At 39.1% G+C, this 11,309-nt stretch overlaps 1 long non-coding RNA gene across 2 annotated transcripts; it reads left to right on the top strand.

Moving 5' to 3' along the window:
- Positions 1-1,994: 1,994 nt before the first annotated feature.
- On the top strand, positions 1,995-8,721 carry LOC141339250 (uncharacterized). 2 transcript variants are annotated; one of them, XR_012355913.1, is made up of 8 exons: positions 1,995-2,270; positions 2,359-2,449; positions 5,458-5,562; positions 5,698-5,830; positions 6,029-6,163; positions 6,311-6,938; positions 7,066-7,126; positions 7,600-8,721. It is a non-coding gene; the product is annotated as an uncharacterized lncRNA (long non-coding RNA). The 2 variants fall into 2 exon arrangements; XR_012355912.1 differs by having other exon boundaries at positions 6,029-6,938.
- Positions 8,722-11,309: the final 2,588 nt, after the last annotated feature.

Genomic DNA, 11,309 nt, shown 5'->3' with positions numbered 1-11,309 from the left:
AATGCAATACCACTAATCTACCCACAACATGTTTGACTGGCTGGTGTGAAAACTTTAAAGGCATTTTTCTCAGTTTCAGTGTTGGCGTAGTTACAGCACTTAGCCTTTGTAGGGCAGCATAGTCCAAAATATGTATATAACGATCAGTTGACTTTAAAAATCCTTGTTGCATTATATGCCAAAGCCCCTTTCATGTTTGCATTCACGTAACTAAAGAAGTAATAACGATATCTTTATATCCATTTAGATTGCGGTCCTTAAAGGATTACTTCACTTCAAGAACAAAAAAGTTACAGATAATTTACTCACCCCTTTGTCATCCAAGATGTTCATGTCTTTCTTTCTTTGGTTGTAAAGAAATTATTTTTTGAAGAAAACATTTCAGTAATTTTCTCCATATAGTTTAGTTTCTCCTTTTTAACCTCAAATGCTCATCTTATCTAGCTCTGCAATTCACATACAAACTCTGTGCACTCTGTATTCATACAGTTGGGTTATGTTAAAAAAACTCCTATCTCATTGTCAAAACCATCCTACATCGCCGCAGAAGTTCTGGCCCAGTGTTCAAAAGTTGTTCAAAAAGGTAAAACAGCCATGTAGGACGATTGTGAAGTTTGAAATGTGATGGGAGTTTTTCAAAATACCCCAGCAGTTATGAAATGCAATACACAGAGTCCACACAGAACTAGACAAAACAAGCATTTGTGGTTAAAAAGTGTATAAACTGTACTTTTTTTTGTTTTTAAGAAAGTAACTGAACGTTTCAATATAAGACCCTTCTTCCTCGGCTGGGATCATTTAAAGTCCTTTGAAGGTGCATTTAAACTGCATTTTGGAAGTTCAAACTCGCTGACACAATAGAAATCCAGTACATGGAGAAAATTCTTGAAATTTTTTTCTCAAAAAACTAAAAGCTAATCCTTTAAACTTTCTTTGGTATTTTCATTTTTAAGACTCTGTATAGTTTATTTCCAGAGATATGTGGATCTTAATGTGGCTTCATGAATAAATAGTTAAAAACACATTTTCAGTGGTCAAAAACAAAATGTGTATCACTTTGTATTGATTTTGATTTTTTTTTTCTTTCAAAGAGCAATGTCTGAGAACTGTTAAAACTGAAAAATGTTAAAACTAGAATCGTATATTATTTCTCTCTATGAAAACAGCTGCATGGAACATTTAACAATATTGTTTTTTCAAAGAATGTCTGTCTGTAACTCAACAAGTATTAAACATATTTCAAATCAATAACCTTGTTGTAAAAACCTATTGGATGCTTGTGACATTCCTATTCTTGTTCAGGAAGACTGTGACTTCCTCAAGGCAGAACACTTAGTTTCAGAAATATATGGTATATAATGTCAATATTTAAAACTTTATGCACCGTAATCTCTAGCTTCTGCTGAATTCCAGAATTCAACCAGTAATTGAGAGCCAGTAGTGTTTCAAACAAGAAGACAGAAAGAAGTCCTGGAGTAGCCCTAGTCTTCCACCAGGAAATCAGCTCAGTGAACTCTGGACTAGATTAAGCCTAGGACTATTAAAAACATAACAGTAACAGAGAAAGCAGATTTCTGTTAATCTGCTTTAAAAAGTCATTTTAGTTCAGGACTATACTTAATATCAGTCCAGGGAACTACAAACAAAAGGCATAAATCATTCTATGAGATTAAAGTTTTAAATTTAAAGTTTTAGGCCACAGTATGAAATTTAAACTGCCAGAAGGTGGCAGAATGTCCTAATAATTAATCCACAGGATCAGTTTAAAGGGGAAGAGGGAGAATTTGCCTCTGATTGACATGACTGTGTGTAAAATCATCAAACTTGCTGGATCTCATGGGAAAAACACAGCAGAGTCATTAGAATGAAGCTGTTTCTGGTTTGTTAGCTGTTGTGAAGTAAGTGAAAGTGACGTATAGTCTCTACTGTCTCATACTCAGAATTTTTGCTCTGCATTTACACGCAGCAGAGAGCAGTGAACACACACAATTTTATGGTGTGTTTAGAGCAGTGGGCAGACATATTTTTTGGTGTGGTGCCAAGGGAGCAGTTGGTGGTTTGGTGTCTTGCTCAAGGATCACTCCATGGTATCGGAGGTGGAAGAGAGTGCTGTACATTCCTTCCCCTCACCTACAATCCTTGCCGGTACCAAGACTTGAACCTGTGACCTTTGGGTCTCTGACACCGCTCTGCTGTCTATGGACTAAAAAACAGCTATAGGATCTTTTTAAGGGTGGAACAGGACCGACTGATTAGACGCATAAGAACAGGTAAGATTAAAGAAAAAAAGAGCAAGTGAAACCAAAAAGTCAGTATGCTTTCTGATGGTTAACCCAAATCTGTGTCTGTTTCAAATAGGAAACATTTTTTTAAGCGACATTCGAACACTTGGATATGGCAAGATTTTTTGCACTAGAACCCTTGGTTTTGGCCCTATGCTTGGTTTCATGTAAGTAAACAGTTTAACAAAAATTTAAAATATTTGTATTCATTTATCTTTATATTTATTTAAAAAAATAAATTATACAGCTTTTTTGCTGTATTTACTGTCTGTCATAAGAGAAACACCAATATTTTAGGAATCTAAAAAAAATGTTTAAAACTAAAACTTGTATCGCCATTTATAGACAGTTTTATCAGATGCATATGCCTAGTGCGAATTTAAATTCCAGTCTGTGTTTGTTTATCGGTCTGGCTTGTGGCTTGCAATATGGCGATGACTACAGGCGATAAGTACACTGAAGTTGGGCAAAGGTTGTTGTGCTACCCAATGTTTCCCATACATTGATTTATTTGTGGTTCAATATCAAAACTGACTGCCATAAATAGATTTTCCAAAGTCTGACTTTGTTGAATAAACATGAGCACTGGAGGTTTCACAATCAAAACATGGTGTGGGTGTTTTCTATCACTTTCTGTATGTTGAAGGGAACCAACTGTCTTTAGAAAATTTTCAAAATCATCAAAAAAATCCTCTAAAGGATTGTAACCTCTAAAGGTGTAATGCCTGATAAACCAGTATTTGTGAGCACAGCGCTGCTTTGATCATTGGGGAAATGGCTGTTTCTGCCACTCCAAAAGTGCCTCCTGCTGGCAGGCAATAACTTTTTCATTTTGCCGTTTTTGTTGTTTTTCAGACCAATGCAAAAATTGAACCGAAGTTTTAACGCAGTTCTAGTGTTTTTTTTTTTTTCAATTATTATATTTTAATAAAAAAAACTAACATATTGTGCCTTTAAGGACTGCAAGTAAATAACTGTAATTGGCCATTTGAATAAAAAAAAGTGCTTTACTGTTGTTTACTGTCCGAAGCTAGCAGCGCTGGCCGGCGGCGGGGTCCTCTTGGCCGGCTGCGGCGGCGACGGTTCCCTTCCGGGCTGGCGGGCTGAGCGGCGGCGAGCAGGCGGTCAAACCCCGGCCAATCTCTTCCAAGCAGTAGGGGGACTGGTAAATTTTTCACTAATCCAGCCTCCACAGACCAGGCGCCGTGGGCGGCGATGTTCACGCGGCGAGCTGGAACTTGTTGGGTGTCCCCGTGTACACATGTGATCGGTAGGTAACTCTTTTGGCCATGGTGAGGAGGACATAGCTGGGCTTGGACGAGGGTGACCGCGCTGCCCGAGTCCAGAAGCGCCCGGATGGGCTTGCCGTTCAGCTTCACGTCCGCCTCTGGAGCCGCAGGTGGGACGCGCTGATGGACGATGCAGCCCGCCAGCCACGCCCGCGGAGGCGTCGTGGGTTCAGCGGTTGGCATTGGCTCGTCCATCGGAGAGGGAACCGTCGGTCTGCCAACTGCGCGCGAAGGGCCCTCCGGCGTGCGTCGCTCCTGGACCACCCTCCGGGGAAACGGCGGCGCTCTCTCCCCAGCCTCCCGATGGTGGGCAGCATCCGCCAGCTCGATTGCCTCCACAAGGGCGAGGACGGTGGCGGGGTTCCTCATCCCCACCGCCTGACGATGAGACCGAGGCAGGGCGCGGAGGAGGCGATCGATGACCACTCGTTCCACTACCTGAGCTGCGTCGGGGTCTCCATCCATCAGCCAATGTTGAGCTAGGCGGGCGAGTTCGGCGGCTTGGGCTCGGGCTGGCACCCGGGCTTTAAACTCCCACTCGTGGAACTGTTGCGCCGCGCAGATGGGGGACAGACCAAGCCTGGCGAGGATTTCGCGCTTCACTTCCGTGTAGTTCTCCGCGATCACAGGGGGAAGAGAGACCAGCGTCACCAGTGAGAAGGGGTGCCAGTGCCGAAGCCCAATCTTCAAGCGGCCATCCTTCTCGGTTGGCTGTAGTTTCAAACATTTGTAAGAATGCTTCAACATCGTCGTGAGCTGTCATCTTGGGTAAAAGCCGCGCAGCCCACATCCGGGGGTCAGGTAGTGGAACTGGCTGGGCAGCTTGGGCACGAAGGGCAGCGAGTTCTTCTTCAGCTCTGCCCTGCCGAGTGGCCAGATGTTCCACAATTTGCTGCTGGCGGATGCTTACTTCTGTGAGGCGTTGCAGCAGCTCGTCCATTGTCCAAGGGGAGAGAGGGCACCGATCGATGCTGAGGGGGTGAACAGAAAGAAAAAAAAATAAATTAATGCGGTGCAGTGCCAACACTTGTGTGTGATTTCTCCTGCAATGCCCGCATTCTCCACCAGATGTCACGGGGGAGAAAACACACAACAAGGTGGATAGTGAGCAAAAGCCCCGGAGGGTGGATTTTATTAAAAAGAAGTACGTGTTGAAGTGAAGGGGGAATTAAAGTTCGTGGTGCTCTCGTGGCTGGTGCTCCTGTGTTGTCCTCGTGCTCGTGAGGGTGGGTGTCCAAGCGTGCTCAAACGGGCTGCCGGTCACTTGCTGCCTTCTGAGAGAAAAGAGACAAAGGATTAGAACCAGTACGATCAGCACTGAGACAGTTGTCTGTCGAAGTGTGCTTGGTGGTGGCTTTTAAAGCCACTTGATGATCGCCGGCAGCTGGGACCGATCAGCCCATGATGAGGACGTGCAGGTGTGCTGCGTTGGTTGCCAGGGCGACGCTGATGAGCCCAGAGAGACTCGTCACAGTATTTACATTTGTCTCTTAATTTGTGTACAGAAAAAGGAGAAACTGTTCCAAAAACTGTTGTAGCAAGCTTAACAGATAATGAAGTGTGTCTGAAAGGAGAATTCACTGATATTCAGTGGAATCTGATTGAATGTGTTAAAATAACGGAGCAAAACTCTTGCACTTCCACACACACCGTTAAACTGGACACATGTGACTATACAATGAATGTTACTATGCCCCCAGGTTGGTAATTAATAGATCAACAGATCTATTGTTATTCAATTTAGTTTTCAACGTGAAACACATGCTCAATTTTACTGCTGTTTAAACATCAGTTATAATGTCCTGGCATTTGTTGGAGTTGTGTATGTATGCTGTGATCAGAGAAGTTTGACCTGTATTTTTAGCAACTGAATGTTTCTGTTTCAGTCAAACCTGAAATACGATTCAATGCAACTATTCCCTCTCAGTTTGAATGGACCAATAAACCTGCAGAATGTCATCCTGTGCTTAAAGTCGTTTGCACCCATGGCTGTAAGTAATGCAAATGTTTCCATGACACTGTAAATACATAATTAGATTAGATTTTTTGTTTATTAAATTGCAGCACGATAAATGCGTTGATGGTTAAACAAATGATGAATGAGTTTTCTCTTCTTTCTTTGTCAGACAAGGAAGATGATTTTGTTTTAAATGACAAAGTGTTATTATCATTCACACTAACATTACAACTGCATTGGGGAATACCATTATGAGAAACGACTCATCAAGAGTAATGCATTCTCTTTTCAAATACCATGTGGTGAGTTGCTCATTAAACATACCGATTTGGTTCAAAGTCCTTCCCTTTCCCTGCACACCAGGGAATATTTACCAATAATCTTATTACTTAAAACAGTGTTGTTATTAGGTTACATTATGCTTTACACATTCAGTACATTGATGCTAAAAATTACATTTAAAACTCTATAAATATGATTTCTTTTTTTCTTTCTTACAGATGGGCAAAAGAATGGACGATTTCAGCAAAGCACCAGCAGCTCACTTAAAATATCCTGGAATTCACTTGAGGGAGATCAATGCTCAGGGATTACATGGGACAGTTTTTCAGCCAGCTGCACAAGCCATTATGGTGGTGGAAATAGTAAGTGTAAGAGCTCACAATTTCTATGGTTTTGCCATCATTGAATCTTATCATCTGTGCATTTTCTGAAAAAAAAAAAAAATACTCTAAGATATTTTATGCTATTAGTATGCATTTAGGTATGTGTTGTCTTTTTAGCAGGGAATTGTGTAAAACACAGTGGCACTAGCACAATCTGTAGTATTACAAACTTATTGCCATATAAAAAATTATAAATGCAGTATTACTGGAAAAGTTAACGGAAGAGATTATGAAATTTACACTGGTGGCAAGACAACATACTCTCACAGCAAGTGTTTTCCTTTTTTCAGTTCAGAATTTTGCTGTCCCATTTAACAAGTGCCCTTTCCTCTGTTATTCTTCATTTTGCAGTTATATTATATTTTGTCCTAATCAGCTTTGGACCTTTTTACCCCCATGCATTTTCTCTCTCTAATGTGTATTGTTAATAATTTAATATTTACAATCAATTAACAGTTAATTGCTGAATGTAATTTGTCATAAATGCCATTGTGTGTCTAAAATATGTTTTGTTTCATTCTGTTTGAGAGATCCCATTTTCAAATCACAAATTGAAGTAAATCACCCTTCTCACAATTCTCTTGAAATAAAATGTGAAAACAAGGGACCAAAGATAGACTGGAATGGAGAAAAGGGAACATTCACGGCTGAAATCACATACAATGGAGAAACTATCTCTAAAACCAGCACCAAATGCTCATTTACATTTTTAGATCTTTACTACCTTACAGCATATGATGTGAAGGTACAGTACTTGAATCCCACCCAATGTCTTTCAGCATCTGTCATTCAGTAATAACAAAGAGTAATGTGTTGGAATTACAATTTGGGTAAGATTGCAGTATTTTACAGTTCATATTTATTCATTTCAGATTACAGCCAAGAATAAAGAGGGACATTCAGCTTTCATTCAACGTGAAGCTGCTACTCAACGTAAGTTTTTTTCTTTTCTTTCTGATGTATGTATTCCACAAGCAAAAGTGTTCAAAAACATGTCGAATGTCAGGATTAAGATAAATATTTGGTATGGTCATGATCAAGTATTTGGCTGGCCATTTGGTCTTATAATGATCTCAACAATTTTGCTGAATAAACCACTTTTATTAGGCTGCTGACATGACATTAATTTCTTTGTGCAAAACCTTTTTAATGATGAAAACAACTTAAGATCGCACCTTTAAATATACAAACCTACCACAGACAGTTTATTCATCCTAGTTTCATGTGTTACAAGGCTGTCATTGGATGTTTAATCGGATTTCTAATCGTTGTGACGTCAGTTGTGCTCCTCAAAATTTACCTTGTCAAAAGAAAGCGGTCAGTGTCACAGTTCTCCCAGCTGCCCTCTGAACTCTTTAAACACGTTTTCTGTTTATTAAATGTTCATCTTTGTTTTCTCACCACAGGATTTCACACCACAGGGATGACGAAGGTGAAGGTGAAGACGAAGGTTGTGTTGTTCAGGACATATTCACTACTTGTGAAAATGTGAATGTTCCTATGCGCTTACATAGCATGGAGACAAAACAGACCAGTCGGTTGCACTCGGTGAGCTAATGGCACTACCTGTTGCTATTTTTACCACAACACAACCCGCCCCGCAACTTTGAAAATAAAATACTGATATGATGCTACATTGCACGGCTTTTGATTGTAATTTTCAGTCGAAGGCCAACAAGTCTTCACTGCTTTCCTAGCCATAAGAACAGGAGAAAAGAATGGCAAAATGCCTGTGGACGAATAAAACTTCCTAAAGACCCTTAACTTTGTTCTCTCCACTTTAACCCTGATGCCTTTGATGTTTTTAGTAAACCTTGATGTAAATATGCTGCAGACATTGAAGGAGTTTTTCAGCGTGGATTTCACACAATATCCATGGGTGTTTAAACTCTTATGGGGAACATTGATTGTACAGCATTTGGTTTATATCCTAAGCTTATATCCATCGACACCTGTAAGCTTTTTCAGAAGTTGTGGTCATTGTATCAGTATTTTATTCTCAGATTTGTGCTGCCGTAAAAAGAGCAACAGATCAAACTAATGGTGCCACCCATAGTCCAAAGTGTGTATAACATGTGTGCCATACATGTCTTAAGTAAACAAATGATTTGGACCATAAATGCAATGCAATGCAGTACAGCACTGAGGTTAAAATATTAGGGTTTCTGCATCCTTTTCACATGTCTAATGACATCTTTGCTTGTCTGAAAAGTTGAACAAGATGTGTTATGGATTGACACAAGTACAGAATCATCTGGAGTAATACATACTGTATTTCTTATTTGTATTAGTTCAGTAGTGAATGTATTCAGAATCATACAAAGAAATCGATTTAGCATGCATAAAGTTATAGACCTGCATTTGTTTTCTTCCATGTAACAAAAATTGAGATGTCAGAGTGTCTAAATGTTTTTAGAAATTATTTTATTTGTAAACACAGTTATGTATGTCTATTAAAATAGTATGCTGACTTTAAAAATCCCTGTTGCATTATATGCTAAAGCCCTTTTTATGTCTTTCATGCAATGTAATGTAATGTAAGTGGATATTTGGATAGTTTAATATTTCTTACTACATGAATATGACTGAAATTATATATATGCGTCGCCTTCATGTCACCTTACATCATCTTTTTTTGGTTCCTCTGATAAAGATGTGAATCATGTGGTCTTTGCAGAAGTCTCGCTTTGAGTAATTTCCTGTTGGCATAAAAAATGTATGGCTCAATTACTTTTTTCATCATGACTACCAAAGGAAAAACAATGCATTGCAACTAAAATTGTTTTGAGGGAAGGAGGCAACTCATGGCAAAAACATGGCATGTTTACTGTGAACACACCCCCAGAGCAGTGGGCAGCCATTTCGTGTTGCGATGCTCGGGGAGCAATTGTGGGTTTGGTGTCTTGCTCAAGGATCTCACCCTCAGTCATGGTATTAAAGCTGGAAGAGAGCACTGTACATTCATTCCCCCTCTTACAATCCCTGCCAGTACCGAGACTTCAATCCACAACCTTTGGGTGATAAGTCCAACTCTCTAACCATTAGGCCACGGTTTGCTTTGTATTAAAGCAGAGTTATGCGTCAGTCAAATCATCTCCAGTTAAGTATGTAACCTGATTCTCTGACAGGGAAAGGAGATGTTGCGTCACAGTGTTGACCTGACCTGGTGTCAAAAGCACATGTCTAAACACACCAATTTGGTTGGCTGAAGGTATGGGCGACATAATGTAGTGTAGCACACACAAGGCAAGCGAGCTTGCCCACAAGGCTGCGTATAGGCACAAGCACTTTTTGAGCACAGGCTGGACTTGCAGGCTGGAATTCCTAAAGGACTCTGGATCCTGAAGTCGAATCTGTTTCCAAACTATATAACCTGATGAATGTGTGCAGACAAGACCATCCTGCCACAGCACAGAAATCTTGTAAAGGTGTCACGCCCCCCCACAAGATCTTTGGAAGATGCAACACACCTGACCATTAGAGGCAAAGTAATGGTAACCTCATAGGACAGAGTGATAACAGCTGTAATCCCATGCGAAATACATTGCTTTGTAATTGCGTTTTTGACCACCGAAGCACATCAGAAGCCGAAAAGCTGAGAGGGGTGGATATAGACCCTCATAGCGTGGATCGGTCATAACAATCTAGTGTTTCCAGAGGCATAGGAAAAAAAGCCTACAAAATGACTGGCTGAGGAGCCACCAAAGGCACTTAAGGGATATAGTCTGGTCTATCATGCAAAATAACTTTTATATCACCAGGTGCAAAGTCCAAGCAGGAGGATGCTACTGAAAGGCCCTAGAACAGGGCTATTCAATTACATTCATTTGAGGGCCGGATTATCAAACTGAAAAATTGAAGGGGGCCAAGGGGGTGGGGCCGAAATTGAAATGCATATTCACTAAAATGAACTAATATTACCATGACCAACATCTATAAAAGGTTAACATTAGTGCTGTCTGTTAACCAATTAAAAAAATAAAAAATAAAATCACACATTTTTCTGTAATTAATCATTATTCATCGCATATTTATATATTCATATTAGTAGTGAATAGGGAAGTACCTCCTGTCAAAAGATGATTGATGACTTTGACCTTTTGACCTTTCAAAAGAAATAGATATAGAATTCTATTTCTATATTTTTTAATAAACAATATTTACTATATTTTTATAAAGCTTTTGTACTCTACAAAGTGAACACCTACCCGTCACACAAAAAGTTCAACATACTTCCATTTGTAATAAAATATTGTAAGTCATTTAAATTATTATAGTAGGACTCAAGACATTTCATCATAAATCACATTTACGTTCTTATATCAATGTAATACTCAAATTATTATACAAATTTGTGATCTGATAAGTCCTATAAACATTTCAACCTAAAAAGTGACTCAAGCTCAAACACTCACACAAACAAACATGCAAACTAAAAACTAAAAAGCAAACACGACACAAACTCAAACACAAAATACAAACAAACATGCAAACTAAAAACTAAAAAGCAAACACATGATGCAAACTCAAACACAAAACACAATCATGCAGACTAATACACAAACATACATGCAAAATAAAACACAAAAAGCAAACACATGATGCAAACTCAAACACAAACCACAAGCAATAGACAAATTAAAAACATGTAAAACAATATTTTCACTAAAATTTTAAACAAGTATTTTGCTTTCTCAAAACACAAACATGTACGATCACGCTGCTCATGTATTATTGTAGCCCAATTTGTGCTGAATACATGAAACACACAAATGTCAGTGTAGGACAAAACATCAGCAGCGTTCCCAAACCCCCTCAGACCCCAGAGGGTTAAAAAAGATGGTAATACATATATAATTATACAAGGCATCAAAGTAACAAACATGTTACTAAAGCAAAACAAATCATTCATCGTACATCTTAAACATGTATTCAACATTTAAGTTTATTGAACGTATAAAACACATAATTCACTTATTTTAAAGACGATATTAAACATTTCCATGTTTATAAAAATAAACATTTACAATACTTTTAGACGATCATGTATATAAAACAGTAACAAACATGTCACTACAGCAAAACAAATCATTATACAACGTTCATTTTATATTTT

The sequence above is a fragment of the Garra rufa genome, chromosome 7, assembly GCF_049309525.1.
Source record: "Garra rufa chromosome 7, GarRuf1.0, whole genome shotgun sequence".
NCBI lineage: Eukaryota > Metazoa > Chordata > Actinopteri > Cypriniformes > Cyprinidae > Garra > Garra rufa.
The sequence above is the reverse complement of the archived record's forward strand: the minus strand, read 5'-3'. Positions and strand labels throughout refer to the sequence as shown.